General features: G+C 44.3%; 4 non-coding genes and 2 pseudogenes across 4 annotated transcripts; all 6 read left to right on the top strand.

Annotated features, from left to right (window-relative positions):
* On the top strand, nt 1-164 carry LOC138654546 (U2 spliceosomal RNA; annotated as a pseudogene; the record flags this gene model as incomplete).
* Nucleotides 165-1,337: 1,173 nt separating this feature from the next.
* LOC138654544 (U2 spliceosomal RNA) lies at nt 1,338-1,528 on the top strand. Its single transcript, XR_011316358.1, has one exon. It is a non-coding gene; the product is annotated as a U2 spliceosomal RNA (small nuclear RNA).
* Nucleotides 1,529-2,700: 1,172 nt separating this feature from the next.
* LOC138654543 (U2 spliceosomal RNA) lies at nt 2,701-2,891 on the top strand. The gene has a single exon (XR_011316357.1). It is a non-coding gene; the product is annotated as a U2 spliceosomal RNA (small nuclear RNA).
* Nucleotides 2,892-5,391: 2,500 nt separating this feature from the next.
* Nucleotides 5,392-5,577, top strand: LOC138654547 (U2 spliceosomal RNA). Its single transcript, XR_011316360.1, has one exon. It is a non-coding gene; the product is annotated as a U2 spliceosomal RNA (small nuclear RNA).
* Nucleotides 5,578-6,749: 1,172 nt separating this feature from the next.
* LOC138654542 (U2 spliceosomal RNA) lies at nt 6,750-6,940 on the top strand. Its single transcript, XR_011316356.1, has one exon. It is a non-coding gene; the product is annotated as a U2 spliceosomal RNA (small nuclear RNA).
* Nucleotides 6,941-13,282: 6,342 nt separating this feature from the next.
* LOC138654549 (U2 spliceosomal RNA) lies at nt 13,283-13,498 on the top strand (annotated as a pseudogene).
* The last annotated feature ends 1,430 nt before the right edge of the window (nt 13,499-14,928 follow it).

The raw sequence follows: 14,928 nt of genomic DNA, 5'->3' as shown, positions 1-14,928 counted from the left end.
AAGTGTAGTATCTTGTTCTTATCAGTTTAATATCTGATACGTCCCCTATTTGGGGACCATATATTAAATGGATTTTTAGAACAGGGAGCTGGAAATGGAGCTTGCTCTGTCCACTCCACGCATTGACCCGTTATTGCAGTATCTCCGGGAACAGTGCACCCCTTCTCTGATCCGGTTTCCAAAAACAGATTGAATTGAAATCAGCCCAGCAAGTTGTCATTTAACACTTTCTGAGAATTCTTTTCAGGGTCAAAGAAGCACGTTTCAGGTGGCAAATGTAGCAATTTGCTCAATTTCACTGGACCGTTTGCAACATTTCCTGTGCCTTGCTTTCACCTGTGCATGTTCAGCATTGGATTGCATCCAATATGCAATCAATCAATCAATCAATCAAGCAATCTTTGCTGGTTGCAACAGGTGTGTTAAGATGTAGGCCCGAATGAGGCCTTTGTAACAGTGTTGCTAATATATTGTGCCATCTACAAAATTAGGCCCCTGCCTGCTGTCTGTCAGCATGAAGTGTTTAAATTGAAGTATCCTACGAGTAGTTCGGCCATACATACTACATTTGTGACCGCATGCACAAATTCCTTTGTAAAACATTGGCTCCCTCTTGTGGACCACTGACTTTTAATTATGTGGTGTATGATATGTATTTCAATAAAGAAGGAAAAATGGTGTCTGTGATGATCTTGAATGTGCTAGTCTTGTCTATTTTGTCTTGTACTGTGTGAGTAGTATTCTAATGCTTTTGACCAACTGGGTGCGCTGCTGCTGCTGCCTGCCTGCCTGCCTGCAGTAGATAGAATCTATGCACGGAACCTTCACCTGCTGCTGCTGTCACAATGGGGCCTTCAGCCATTGACTCCGGAACTCTCACGTGTCACAATGGGCTCTGGACTTATCTAAGGCAAGAGAAAAATGGCGCCGTCTTCAGTCTGCTGCTGGAACAGCAGCAGACCACATGGCAGGGGGATTGTCTTTTTTTTTTTTAAAGGGGCAATTTGCAGACTTGCACTAATAGTTGCACTCTGGAGCGCCAAAGGGATGGAGGGTGTGTTCAGATGGGCGGAGTTATGCAGATCAGGCGGAGTTATGCAGATTAGGCGGAGTTAGGCAGATTTTTTAAAAACGCGTTGGGCCCAACTTGAACACACCCCCACACACCCCCACACACCCCCCACACGCCCCCACACACACCAGAACTGCCATTTGAGAAGGCATCCAGAGTTTAGAAAAAAAATGTCTTCCCCTGGGCAATCATCTTTTGGGCTCTCTCCACAGTGAGTCCTGGTTGTGGGCCATGGGGCGTCTGGAGTGGCAAACCATTTCAGGCTATCGCTTCTCGGCCTTTTGGCTAAGATCAAGTGTAGTATCTGTTCTTATCAGTTTAATATCTGATACGTCCCCTATTTGGGGACCATATATTAAATGGATTTTTAGAACAGGGAGCTGGAAATGGAGCTTGCTCTGTCCACTCCACGCATTGACCCGTTATTGCAGTATCTCCGGGAACAGTGCACCCCTTCTCTGATCCGGTTTCCAAAAACAGATTGAATTGAAATCAGCCCAGCAAGTTGTCATTTAACACTTTCTGAGAATTCTTTTCAGGGTCAAAGAAGCACGTTTCAGGTGGCAAATGTAGCAATTTGCTCAATTTCACTGGACCGTTTGCAACATTTCCTGTGCCTTGCTTTCACCTGTGCATGTTCAGCATTGGATTGCATCCAATATGCAATCAATCAATCAATCAATCAAGCAATCTTTGCTGGTTGCAACAGGTGTGTTAAGATGTAGGCCCGAATGAGGCCTTTGTAACAGTGTTGCTAATATATTGTGCCATCTACAAAATTAGGCCCCTGCCTGCTGTCTGTCAGCATGAAGTGTTTAAATTGAAGTATCCTACGAGTAGTTCGGCCATACATACTACATTTGTGACCGCATGCACAAATTCCTTTGTAAAACATTGGCTCCCTCTTGTGGACCACTGACTTTTAATTATGTGGTGTATGATATGTATTTCAATAAAGAAGGAAAAATGGTGTCTGTGATGATCTTGAATGTGCTAGTCTTGTCTATTTTGTCTTGTACTGTGTGAGTAGTATTCTAATGCTTTTGACCAACTGGGTGCGCTGCTGCTGCTGCCTGCCTGCCTGCCTGCAGTAGATAGAATCTATGCACGGAACCTTCACCTGCTGCTGCTGTCACAATGGGGCCTTCAGCCATTGACTCCGGAACTCTCACGTGTCACAATGGGCTCTGGACTTATCTAAGGCAGAGAAAAATGGCGCCGTCTTCAGTCTGCTGCTGGAACAGCAGCAGACCACATGGCAGGGGGATTGTCTTTTTTTTTTTTAAAGGGGCAATTTGCAGACTTGCACTAATAGTTGCACTCTGGAGCGCCAAAGGGATGGAGGGTGTGTTCAGATGGGCGGAGTTATGCAGATCAGGCGGAGTTATGCAGATTAGGCGGAGTTAGGCAGATTTTTTAAAAACGCGTTGGGCCCAACTTGAACACACCCCCACACACCCCCACACACCCCCCACACGCCCCCACACACACCAGAACTGCCATTTGAGAAGGCATCCAGAGTTTAGAAAAAAAATGTCTTCCCCTGGGCAATCATCTTTTGGGCTCTCTCCACAGTGAGTCCTGGTTGTGGGCCATGGGGCGTCTGGAGTGGCAAACCATTTCAGGCTATCGCTTCTCGGCCTTTTGGCTAAGATCAAGTGTAGTATCTGTTCTTATCAGTTTAATATCTGATACGTCCCCTATTTGGGGACCATATATTAAATGGATTTTTAGAACAGGGAGCTGGAAATGGAGCTTGCTCTGTCCACTCCACGCATTGACCCGTTATTGCAGTATCTCCGGGAACAGTGCACCCCTTCTCTGATCCGGTTTCCAAAAACAGATTGAATTGAAATCAGCCCAGCAAGTTGTCATTTAACACTTTCTGAGAATTCTTTTCAGGGTCAAAGAAGCACGTTTCAGGTGGCAAATGTAGCAATTTGCTCAATTTCACTGGACCGTTTGCAACATTTCCTGTGCCTTGCTTTCACCTGTGCATGTTCAGCATTGGATTGCATCCAATATGCAATCAATCAATCAATCAATCAAGCAATCTTTGCTGGTTGCAACAGGTGTGTTAAGATGTAGGCCCGAATGAGGCCTTTGTAACAGTGTTGCTAATATATTGTGCCATCTACAAAATTAGGCCCCTGCCTGCTGTCTGTCAGCATGAAGTGTTTAAATTGAAGTATCCTACGAGTAGTTCGGCCATACATACTACATTTGTGACCGCATGCACAAATTCCTTTGTAAAACATTGGCTCCCTCTTGTGGACCACTGACTTTTAATTATGTGGTGTATGATATGTATTTCAATAAAGAAGGAAAAATGGTGTCTGTGATGATCTTGAATGTGCTAGTCTTGTCTATTTTGTCTTGTACTGTGTGAGTAGTATTCTAATGCTTTTGACCAACTGGGTGCGCTGCTGCTGCTGCCTGCCTGCCTGCCTGCAGTAGATAGAATCTATGCACGGAACCTTCACCTGCTGCTGCTGTCACAATGGGGCCTTCAGCCATTGACTCCGGAACTCTCACGTGTCACAATGGGCTCTGGACTTATCTAAGGCAGAGAAAAATGGCGCCGTCTTCAGTCTGCTGCTGGAACAGCAGCAGACCACATGGCAGGGGGATTGTCTTTTTTTTTTTTAAAGGGGCAATTTGCAGACTTGCACTAATAGTTGCACTCTGGAGCGCCAAAGGGATGGAGGGTGTGTTCAGATGGGCGGAGTTATGCAGATCAGGCGGAGTTATGCAGATTAGGCGGAGTTAGGCAGATTTTTTAAAAACGCGTTGGGCCCAACTTGAACACACCCCCACACACCCCCACACACCCCCCACACGCCCCCACACACACCAGAACTGCCATTTGAGAAGGCATCCAGAGTTTAGAAAAAAAATGTCTTCCCCTGGGCAATCATCTTTTGGGCTCTCTCCACAGTGAGTCCTGGTTGTGGGCCATGGGGCGTCTGGAGTGGCAAACCATTTCAGGCTATCGCTTCTCGGCCTTTTGGCTAAGATCAAGTGCAGTGGCTTAATTGTTGCTGTACTTGGTCTGGCCTAAGGTGCCCAGGGTACCCGGCTCCTTGGCCTGGGGGGATCGCTGCATTTGACAGTGTGGCTTCACCCCCCTGCTGCTATTGGGGAGTCGGATTAGTCCCTGGGCAACGAGAGGCGATCACCCTTGCCACTACATCTGTAGTGGGCAACTGTTCCAACACATAGCTGTTGGGGCAACATTGGAGATATGGAGTTCTGGAGGAAGAGGAGCTGCTTGCGGTTCTTTCGAAAGCCAGGCATGGAGGACGTCTTGTTGGATGAAAAGCGGATTATGGACTTTTTTGTGGATTTTGGAGCAATCTGGAAAGAAGATATTTTGTGTATGCAAGAAGCAAGATATAGAAGGAGCTTTGACGTGACTTTAAAATCAGAAGGTAAATGTTTGGATTTCTTTAAGTGGTGGAATGGAGAAAACTTTGGAGATATTGGTCTGATGGTATCATGTATGGGAAAACCAAGAAGTGTTGTTGTATGTATGGATGACCCTTTTGTAGACACTGAAGAGGTGTTGAGTTATTTGAAGACAAAGTATGTGGAGGCAAAGTTTCAGAAAATTTTTTTGAATACTATTGGTGTATGGAATGGAAAAAGACGTTTTTTGGTATGGACAAAGGAAGATGAGGAGTTGTTGGTAGGAAAAATTATGATAAACGGGAAGTTTGGGTTTTGTTATGTGGAAAGAGAGAAAACTTTAGCAGTGAATTTTGAACTTTTTGAGAAGATGGAAGGAGTTTTGGAAAAGAAAGAAGATGAAGAAATCGAGAGAAGGGAATGTATGGAGGAGCTTAAGGAGAGATTTATAATGGATAAAGATGAAGACAAAGTTAGAAAGGTTGAAAGTGCGGAGAAAAGAGTTAATAAAAAATGGAAACGGAAGATAATTCAAAAGGAGAAAAGGGAGACTGTGTGTAAAGAGAAGGAAAAGACAATGGGAAAAATAGAGTTTCAGGGTGAGGAAGATTTTTTTGAGTATTGGGAGGAGGGAGTTAAAAAGGAAAAAAAAGAGACTGGGAGTAAAGAGAAGGGAAAGGAAAAAGGGAAAAAAATGGTGATGATTCAGGAAGATATAATATTTGACTATAGAGACATTTGGTTACCTGAGGAGTACAAATAGGATAGTTTGTTTTTGTTTATAAAGATATTCTATAGGGATATTGTGTTCTGTATTATGTATATGATGTGATTTGTATTTTATTTTTAACAGAAGTGGTTTCAAAATGATGATGTCGAACTCATGTTTAAGTCGTTTAATACGATTAATTTTATTTTTGAGCTTTGATACTGATGAAACCGTATCTGTTCTTATCAGTTTAATATCTGATACGTCCCCTATTTGGGGACCATATATTAAATGGATTTTTAGAACAGGGAGCTGGAAATGGAGCTTGCTCTGTCCACTCCACGCATTGACCCGTTATTGCAGTATCTCCGGGAACAGTGCACCCCTTCTCTGATCCGGTTTCCAAAAACAGATTGAATTGAAATCAGCCCAGCAAGTTGTCATTTAACACTTTCTGAGAATTCTTTTCAGGGTCAAAGAAGCACGTTTCAGGTGGCAAATGTAGCAATTTGCTCAATTTCACTGGACCGTTTGCAACATTTCCTGTGCCTTGCTTTCACCTGTGCATGTTCAGCATTGGATTGCATCCAATATGCAATCAATCAATCAATCAATCAAGCAATCTTTGCTGGTTGCAACAGGTGTGTTAAGATGTAGGCCCGAATGAGGCCTTTGTAACAGTGTTGCTAATATATTGTGCCATCTACAAAATTAGGCCCCTGCCTGCTGTCTGTCAGCATGAAGTGTTTAAATTGAAGTATCCTACGAGTAGTTCGGCCATACATACTACATTTGTGACCGCATGCACAAATTCCTTTGTAAAACATTGGCTCCCTCTTGTGGACCACTGACTTTTAATTATGTGGTGTATGATATGTATTTCAATAAAGAAGGAAAAATGGTGTCTGTGATGATCTTGAATGTGCTAGTCTTGTCTATTTTGTCTTGTACTGTGTGAGTAGTATTCTAATGCTTTTGACCAACTGGGTGCGCTGCTGCTGCTGCCTGCCTGCCTGCCTGCAGTAGATAGAATCTATGCACGGAACCTTCACCTGCTGCTGCTGTCACAATGGGGCCTTCAGCCATTGACTCCGGAACTCTCACGTGTCACAATGGGCTCTGGACTTATCTAAGGCAGAGAAAAATGGCGCCGTCTTCAGTCTGCTGCTGGAACAGCAGCAGACCACATGGCAGGGGGATTGTCTTTTTTTTTTTTAAAGGGGCAATTTGCAGACTTGCACTAATAGTTGCACTCTGGAGCGCCAAAGGGATGGAGGGTGTGTTCAGATGGGCGGAGTTATGCAGATCAGGCGGAGTTATGCAGATTAGGCGGAGTTAGGCAGATTTTTTAAAAACGCGTTGGGCCCAACTTGAACACACCCCCACACACCCCCACACACCCCCCACACGCCCCCACACACACCAGAACTGCCATTTGAGAAGGCATCCAGAGTTTAGAAAAAAAATGTCTTCCCCTGGGCAATCATCTTTTGGGCTCTCTCCACAGTGAGTCCTGGTTGTGGGCCATGGGGCGTCTGGAGTGGCAAACCATTTCAGGCTATCGCTTCTCGGCCTTTTGGCTAAGATCAAGTGTAGTATCTGTTCTTATCAGTTTAATATCTGATACGTCCCCTATTTGGGGACCATATATTAAATGGATTTTTAGAACAGGGAGCTGGAAATGGAGCTTGCTCTGTCCACTCCACGCATTGACCCGTTATTGCAGTATCTCCGGGAACAGTGCACCCCTTCTCTGATCCGGTTTCCAAAAACAGATTGAATTGAAATCAGCCCAGCAAGTTGTCATTTAACACTTTCTGAGAATTCTTTTCAGGGTCAAAGAAGCACGTTTCAGGTGGCAAATGTAGCAATTTGCTCAATTTCACTGGACCGTTTGCAACATTTCCTGTGCCTTGCTTTCACCTGTGCATGTTCAGCATTGGATTGCATCCAATATGCAATCAATCAATCAATCAATCAAGCAATCTTTGCTGGTTGCAACAGGTGTGTTAAGATGTAGGCCCGAATGAGGCCTTTGTAACAGTGTTGCTAATATATTGTGCCATCTACAAAATTAGGCCCCTGCCTGCTGTCTGTCAGCATGAAGTGTTTAAATTGAAGTATCCTACGAGTAGTTCGGCCATACATACTACATTTGTGACCGCATGCACAAATTCCTTTGTAAAACATTGGCTCCCTCTTGTGGACCACTGACTTTTAATTATGTGGTGTATGATATGTATTTCAATAAAGAAGGAAAAATGGTGTCTGTGATGATCTTGAATGTGCTAGTCTTGTCTATTTTGTCTTGTACTGTGTGAGTAGTATTCTAATGCTTTTGACCAACTGGGTGCGCTGCTGCTGCTGCCTGCCTGCCTGCCTGCAGTAGATAGAATCTATGCACGGAACCTTCACCTGCTGCTGCTGTCACAATGGGGCCTTCAGCCATTGACTCCGGAACTCTCACGTGTCACAATGGGCTCTGGACTTATCTAAGGCAGAGAAAAATGGCGCCGTCTTCAGTCTGCTGCTGGAACAGCAGCAGACCACATGGCAGGGGGATTGTCTTTTTTTTTTTTAAAGGGGCAATTTGCAGACTTGCACTAATAGTTGCACTCTGGAGCGCCAAAGGGATGGAGGGTGTGTTCAGATGGGCGGAGTTATGCAGATCAGGCGGAGTTATGCAGATTAGGCGGAGTTAGGCAGATTTTTTAAAAACGCGTTGGGCCCAACTTGAACACACCCCCACACACCCCCACACACCCCCCACACGCCCCCACACACACCAGAACTGCCATTTGAGAAGGCATCCAGAGTTTAGAAAAAAAATGTCTTCCCCTGGGCAATCATCTTTTGGGCTCTCTCCACAGTGAGTCCTGGTTGTGGGCCATGGGGCGTCTGGAGTGGCAAACCATTTCAGGCTATCGCTTCTCGGCCTTTTGGCTAAGATCAGGGTTTATTGCCCTGGTCTTGGCTGAGAGGTGCTTGGGGTACCCGGCTCCTTGGCCTGGGGGGATCGTCTCACCTCTGGTGGGACTTCACCCCCCTGCTGCTATTGGGGAGTCGGCTTAGTCCTCTTGCATCCGGTTGCGATCCCCCGGCTATAGGCCGTTTCCCTGTGACTTCCCTTGTGGGAGTACTTCTTCTATTTCCTGTGGTAGGATATACCGACAGTTCTGCATCATGAATTTCGTGAAGAACACCATCCGGTTGACCGTGGACCCGAGCAATGGAACCAAGAACAACGTCGTTTTCATGATCCGGGATCTTATTGAGGAAAAGGCTGGAGCAAAGCGTGAGGAGATCTTCAGCTGTAACGAGTTTCCTCGACAAGGTAACTACGATGTGACTTTTGTGGACCAAAATGTTTGCCTGAATGTGTTCGAGTGGCTTCGAGGCAATGCTGAGGATCCTCTTCTGGAAGGAGTTGGCTGGATACCGTTGTTTGGTCTGCAGGAAAAAGAGGTGACTGTAACTGTGTATAACCCCTTCACAGATCCTGCTTTGTTGCAGAGTTTTCTCTCACAGTATTGTGACTATGTGAAAGTAGGAGAACGGCAGGTGAACATTTTAGGAATCTTTAACTGTAAATATGTTTATCGTGTGAAATTGAAGAGGGACCCTGACTGTGTGGGTGGTTTCAGGCACCCCCCTGCAAATTTCTCTGTGGCAGGTCACAGAGGTTTTTTGACCTACCCAGGACAGCCTCGTTTTTGTAGGAGATGCTTTTGTTTTGGACATGTACAGGCAGAGTGTACTAAAGGACAGTGCTGTCGAAACTGCAGGAAAGAGGGGCATACCGCTAACCAATGTCCTTTGCCTAAGACCTGTGATGTCTGTGGGAGTAGTACGCATATGTACAAGGACTGTCCCATGAGTGCACCCAGACGGTCCGACAAGGAGCAAATGGAGGAAGAGTTGGCCAGGAGGGAAAGGGCAAAAGTTGTAAAAGAAGTTGCAAGGTTTGAGAGGGAGGAGGAAGAGAGAAGGAGGCGGAGTGCGAGTAGAGCCATGCCCCCTCCAGATTCAGAGAGTGTGAGTCTGAGGCCATGTTCTAGGGCAGAGAAAGAGGAGAAAAAGGAGGAAAAGAAGAAGAAAAAGAAGGAAAAAGAGTGGAGGAGGGAAGAGAAGGAGTTTTGGAGGGCAGCTGCAGAGGTGGAGGCGCATCTTCCTGAAATGGAAGTGCAGGGGCAGTTGCCTGAAATAATGACCTTTAGTGAGGCAATGGACGCCGCGGAGAGCGATGCGCAAATTTCGGAGGTGGATAGCCCTGAGCATTTGTCTAATCCTGAACATATTGAGGAGTTTGAGTCAGATGACGATAGAGCTGCAAAAAAGAGCCGGCGGGAGGATGATGGAGATGATGAGGAGGTGGAGAGTAGTACTCCTCAGAGAAAGATTGGCCCTGCAAGAAGGAGGACTGAGGGTGGTGAGATCAGTGGGTCAGACACTTGTTGTTCAATTCAGATGGTGGAGGAGGATAGTGGTGATGCTGGATAGTGTTACCATATACTGCACTAAATGTGTTGTTTTTTTTCTCTTGTGAGCTTTGGCTTAGGCCAAAGGCTTTTATTTTCTGTGTAGTTAGTTGAAGTGTGGATTTTGTAAATATGGGGTTTACCATAATTTCACAAAATGTTAGAGTGTTTAAAAGTAAAGTTAGGAGAGCTGCAATTTTTGAGTTTTTAGCTATGCAAAATGCATCTATTTTTTGTTTACAAGAGTGTGGGGTAGTGGATGGTGTGAAAGGGGATGAATGGTCTTATGGTGCGTCTGTGTGGTCAGGGAGTGCATGTAATAAGAATGATGGGGTGGGAATATTGGTTAAAGGGAGAGAGGTGGTTTTGAATGATTATCTGGTGATTGAGGTAGGGAGGTGTATTTTGGCTAATTTTGAGTATAGGAATGTAAAGTTTTGTGTTATTAATATTTATGCGCCGGTTGATAAGAATGAGCGTAAAGCTTTATTTGAAAAAGTTAAGCTTTTTGTTCCAGGGAGGATGCCTGTAGTGGTTGTGGGGGATATGAATTGTGATGTGGGGAAAGTGAATGTGGATGTGTCAGGGAAGGCTTTGTTGGAGTTAGTGAGTGATTTTGATCTGGGTGATATGCAGCGTGTGTGTAGTGTGAGTCCTGTGTTGAATACTTTTTTTTCTGAGAGTGGAAGGGTGCAATCTAGGTTGGATTATTGCTTTATTTCAAAAAATATAACTGCTGTTGATTATAAGCAAGAAAATGTTTTGTTTTCTGATCATGTGTGTATGAAGTGTGAGGTGGATATAAAGGTTGGTGGAGTGTTTGGGAAAGGGTTGTGGAAGTTAAATGTGAAGTTGTTAGAGAGTGAAGATGTGAGAAAGGAGTATGCAAGACGGTATGAAGGGTGGTGTAAGCGTAAAAATGGTTTTGGGAATGTTTGTGTTTGGTGGGATTGGGTGAAGAGACAAACAAAAATATTCTTTAAAAGTTTAGGGTATAAGTGTGCAGCTATTAAAAGAGAGAATTTTGTTAAATTGAATGCACGTTTGAGTGTATTGTATAAGTTGAGGGAAGGAGGAATGGAAGTGGAAGAAGAGATATTACAGGTGAAAAAGGATATTAATGACTTTTTGTTAGAGAAAGGGAGGAGTATAGTTTTTAGAGCAAAAATTGACAAAATGGAACATGATGAGAAATGTTCACGTTTTTTCTTTAAAAAGGTGTTTGGGAAGAAACAGAGTATGAGTGTGCTGAATGGGGAGGATGGAAGAGAAGTGAGTGGTGAGGATATGTGTGAAGAGGTGGCTAAGTTCTATGAGGAGTTGTATGCAGTGAAGTGGAGGGATGAGGGTTTGGAGAGTGATGTGTTAAATATGTTAGAAAGTAAGTTGTCTGAGACGGAAAGGGAGAGTGTGATGTGTGAGGTGACTAGTGATGAGGTGTGGAAGGTGATGAATAGTATGGCGCTAAATAAGACGCCAGGGGAGGATGGTCTCCCAGTAGAGTTTTATCGAGTGATGTGGGATGTGATTGGTAATGACTTTGTGGAGGTGTGTAAGTATATGTGGTTAAATATGGAGGTGGCTGAGAGTATGCGTGCGGGAATGGTTGTGTTGATACCTAAAAAGGGGGATTTGAAGAGTTTGAGGAATTGGAGGCCGATAACGTTATTAAACTGTGATTATAAAATCTATGCAAAATTAATGGCGAATAGGATGCGTGATGTGATAGAGAGTGTGATTGGGGATGAACAGTGTTGTGCGGTACCTGGGAGGCGTATACATGATTGTGTGTGTATGCTAAGAGATTGTCTATGGGACTGTATGGGGCGAAAGAAGAGTGCGTTTTTGTTGAGTTTAGATTTTGAGAAGGCGTATGATAGATTATCGCATGGGTTTTTGTTTAGTGTGTTGCTAAGAATGGGTTTTCCAGCTGATTTTGTTGGGAGAGTGAGGAGTTTATATAAGGATATTTACAGTTGTGTTTTGATGAATGGTTATGTGGGAAGGAGAGTGAATGTCTTTTCAGGGGTTCGTCAAGGGTGTCCTTTGTCACCTGTGGCCTTTATTTGTGCAATTGAGCCTTTGTTGTGTATGCTGAGGAAAGATAAGGTGGTTAGGGGCGTGCAAGTGCCAGGAGGAGGGGGTAGAGAGTGGAAAGTTAGTGGTTATATGGATGATGTGTGTGTATTGTGCGATTCAGAATGTTCGGTGAGGCGGGTGAAGTTATTAGTGTCCTTTTTTTGTGGTGCGTCTGCATTTAAGGTTAATTGGGAAAAGAGTGAGTGTAAGGTATTTGGAAATGGTGTTTTAAGTAGGGATGTTGGAGTGAATGTGGTTAATGGGCCTATTAAAATATTGGGTGTGAAGTTTTCAGAGAAGTTGGATGGGAAGGAAAGTTGGAATGATGCGAAAGAGAAGGTTGAGCGGAAGCTGTGTTTTTGGAGGTTGAGAAACCTTACGTTTTTTGGAAAGATCTTGGTTATAAAGAGTGTGGTGTTGCCGATTTTTTTGTATGTAGCAGTAGTGTTTCCACCAGGGTATATGTGTGTGAGGAGTTTGAATAGGATTCTGTTTGTGTTTTTATGGAATTCAAAGATGGAGAGGGCTAGGAGAGAAATTTTGGTGAAGAGATTGGAGAAAGGTGGGTTGGGTTTTCCAAATTTGGAAGTTTTTTTTGGTGTGAATATTGTTGTGTATGTGCTGAAAGTGATAAGGGCGGATGGGAAATTTTCATCTATGTGTAGGTATTTATTTGGAGCGTATCTGTTTAAGTTGAAATGGAGAGAAAGGGATTTGAGGTGTCCGGTTGCTTTTGAGGTTCCTGTATGGTATGTGTGGGTTTATAAGTTTTTGGTGAAGTATGAGTTGTGTGATGTGGATGTAAGACTAGTGGAAAAGAAGAAGGCTGTGTATAGAATGATTGAGTGTAGAGAGATAGAGTGTGATATCAATATGGTTAGAGGAGCTGATGTACAAAAGGTGTGGAAGAAAGTACGGATGGATGGTATGACAAACAGACAGAGTGAGATTGTGTGGCAGTCATTGCATGGAGTGTTACCAGTAAGAGAGTTTCAGAGAAATAGGGGTTTAGTGAGGAGTGAGAGGTGTCCGAGAGAAGGTTGTGGTGGGTGTGAAAGTGTAATACATGTGTTTTGGAATTGTCAGTACGCTAGAGATGTGATTGGAAGAATGGGTCCTTTGTGCAAAGAACTGTGTGGTGTGAATTTTTTATCCTTTGAGTTGTTCATGTTTGGTTTAGGGTTGTGTGATGGAGTGAAGGAGAGAGTGTTGTGGTTAATGCTTGCATGTATAAAGGAAGTGTTATGGGATGTGAGAAATGTGCATGTGTTCAAGAGGAAGAATATTGAGGTTAGAAATACCGTGAAGGTGATTTTGGGGAAGATATATGTTTGTTTTTTGTGGGATAAGAAAAGGAAGGGGGAGGTGGATGCGGAAGGAATTTGGAAGGTTAAAAAGTGGAGATATTTTGTTAATACTTCTTGATTTGTTCTTTTGTTATGTAAATATGTATTTTGAAAAAAGAAAGATTTTTCCGATGATGATGGGAACGGCTTTTTGTGTTTCAATTTTGACACAGCTGTTTGGGTATGTTTCTTCGGTTTTGGATTTCTAGACCGTGAAATTCCCCATCTGAGGGAGAAAAAAAAAAAAAAAAAATCTGTTCTTATCAGTTTAATATCTGATACGTCCCCTATTTGGGGACCATATATTAAATGGATTTTTAGAACAGGGAGCTGGAAATGGAGCTTGCTCTGTCCACTCCACGCATTGACCCGTTATTGCAGTATCTCCGGGAACAGTGCACCCCTTCTCTGATCCGGTTTCCAAAAACAGATTGAATTGAAATCAGCCCAGCAAGTTGTCATTTAACACTTTCTGAGAATTCTTTTCAGGGTCAAAGAAGCACGTTTCAGGTGGCAAATGTAGCAATTTGCTCAGTTTCACTGGACCGTTTGCAACATTTCCTGTGCCTTGCTTTCACCTGTGCATGTTCAGCATTGGATTGCATCCAATATGCAATCAATCAATCAAGCAATCAAGCAATCTTTGCTGGTTGCAACAGGTGTGTTAAGATGTAGGCCCGAATGAGGCCTTTGTAACAGTGTTGCTAATATATTGTGCCATCTACAAAATTAGGCCCCTGCCTGCCTGCCTGCCTGCCTGCCTGCCTGCTGTCTGTCAGCATGAAGTGTTTAAATTGAAGTATCCTACGAGTAGTTCGGCCATACATACTACATTTGTGACCGCATGCACAAATTCCTTTGTAAAACATTGGCTCCCTCTTGTGGACCACTGACTTTTAATTATGTGGTGTATGATATGTATTTCAATAAAGAAGGAAAAATGGTGTCTGTGATGATCTTGAATGTGCTAGTCTTGTCTATTTTGTCTTGTACTGTGTGAGTAGTATTCTAATGCTTTTGACCAACTGGGTGCGCTGCTGCTGCTGCCTGCCTGCCTGCCTGCAGTAGATAGAATCTATGCACGGAACCTTCACCTGCTGCTGCTGTCACAATGGGGCCTTCAGCCATTGACTCCGGAACTCTCACGTGTCACAATGGGCTCTGGACTTATCTAAGGCAGAGAAAAATGGCGCCGTCTTCAGTCTGCTGCTGGAACAGCAGCAGACCACATGGCAGGGGGATTGTCTTTTTTTTTTTTAAAGGGGCAATTTGCAGACTTGCACTAATAGTTGCACTCTGGAGCGCCAAAGGGATGGAGGGTGTGTTCAGATGGGCGGAGTTATGCAGATCAGGCGGAGCTATGCAGATTAGGCGGAGTTAGGCAGATTTTTTAAAAACGCGTTGGGCCCAAATTGAACACACCCCCACACACCCCCACACACCCCCCACACACCCCCACACACACCAGAACTGCCATTTGAGAAGGCATCCAGAGTTTAGAAAAAAAATGTCTTCCCCTGGGCAATCATCTTTTGGGCTCTCTCCACAGTGAGTCCTGGTTGTGGGCCATGGGGCGTCTGGAGTGGCAAACCATTTCAGGCTATCGCTTCTCGGCCTTTTGGCTCAGATATCACGTCTGGCCAGAAGGACTCCAGGCACATCGTACCCTTGGCCTTGGGGCATCGGCGGTATACCGTCTTAAGCCTCATGCTGCTATAAGGGGTGGATACGCAAGGAGACCTAGAAGGCGATCGACCCGCGCTTTCATCGAAGATGGCATCAGCAGTAGCGGCCTCAGTGCGCTATGCCAGTGCTGGCGATCTTCGTATCAAGAAT

Source organism: Ranitomeya imitator, unplaced genomic scaffold, assembly GCF_032444005.1.
Source record: "Ranitomeya imitator isolate aRanImi1 unplaced genomic scaffold, aRanImi1.pri SCAFFOLD_1053, whole genome shotgun sequence".
Lineage (NCBI taxonomy): Eukaryota > Metazoa > Chordata > Amphibia > Anura > Dendrobatidae > Ranitomeya > Ranitomeya imitator.
This window is presented reverse-complemented; position numbering and strand designations above follow the sequence as displayed.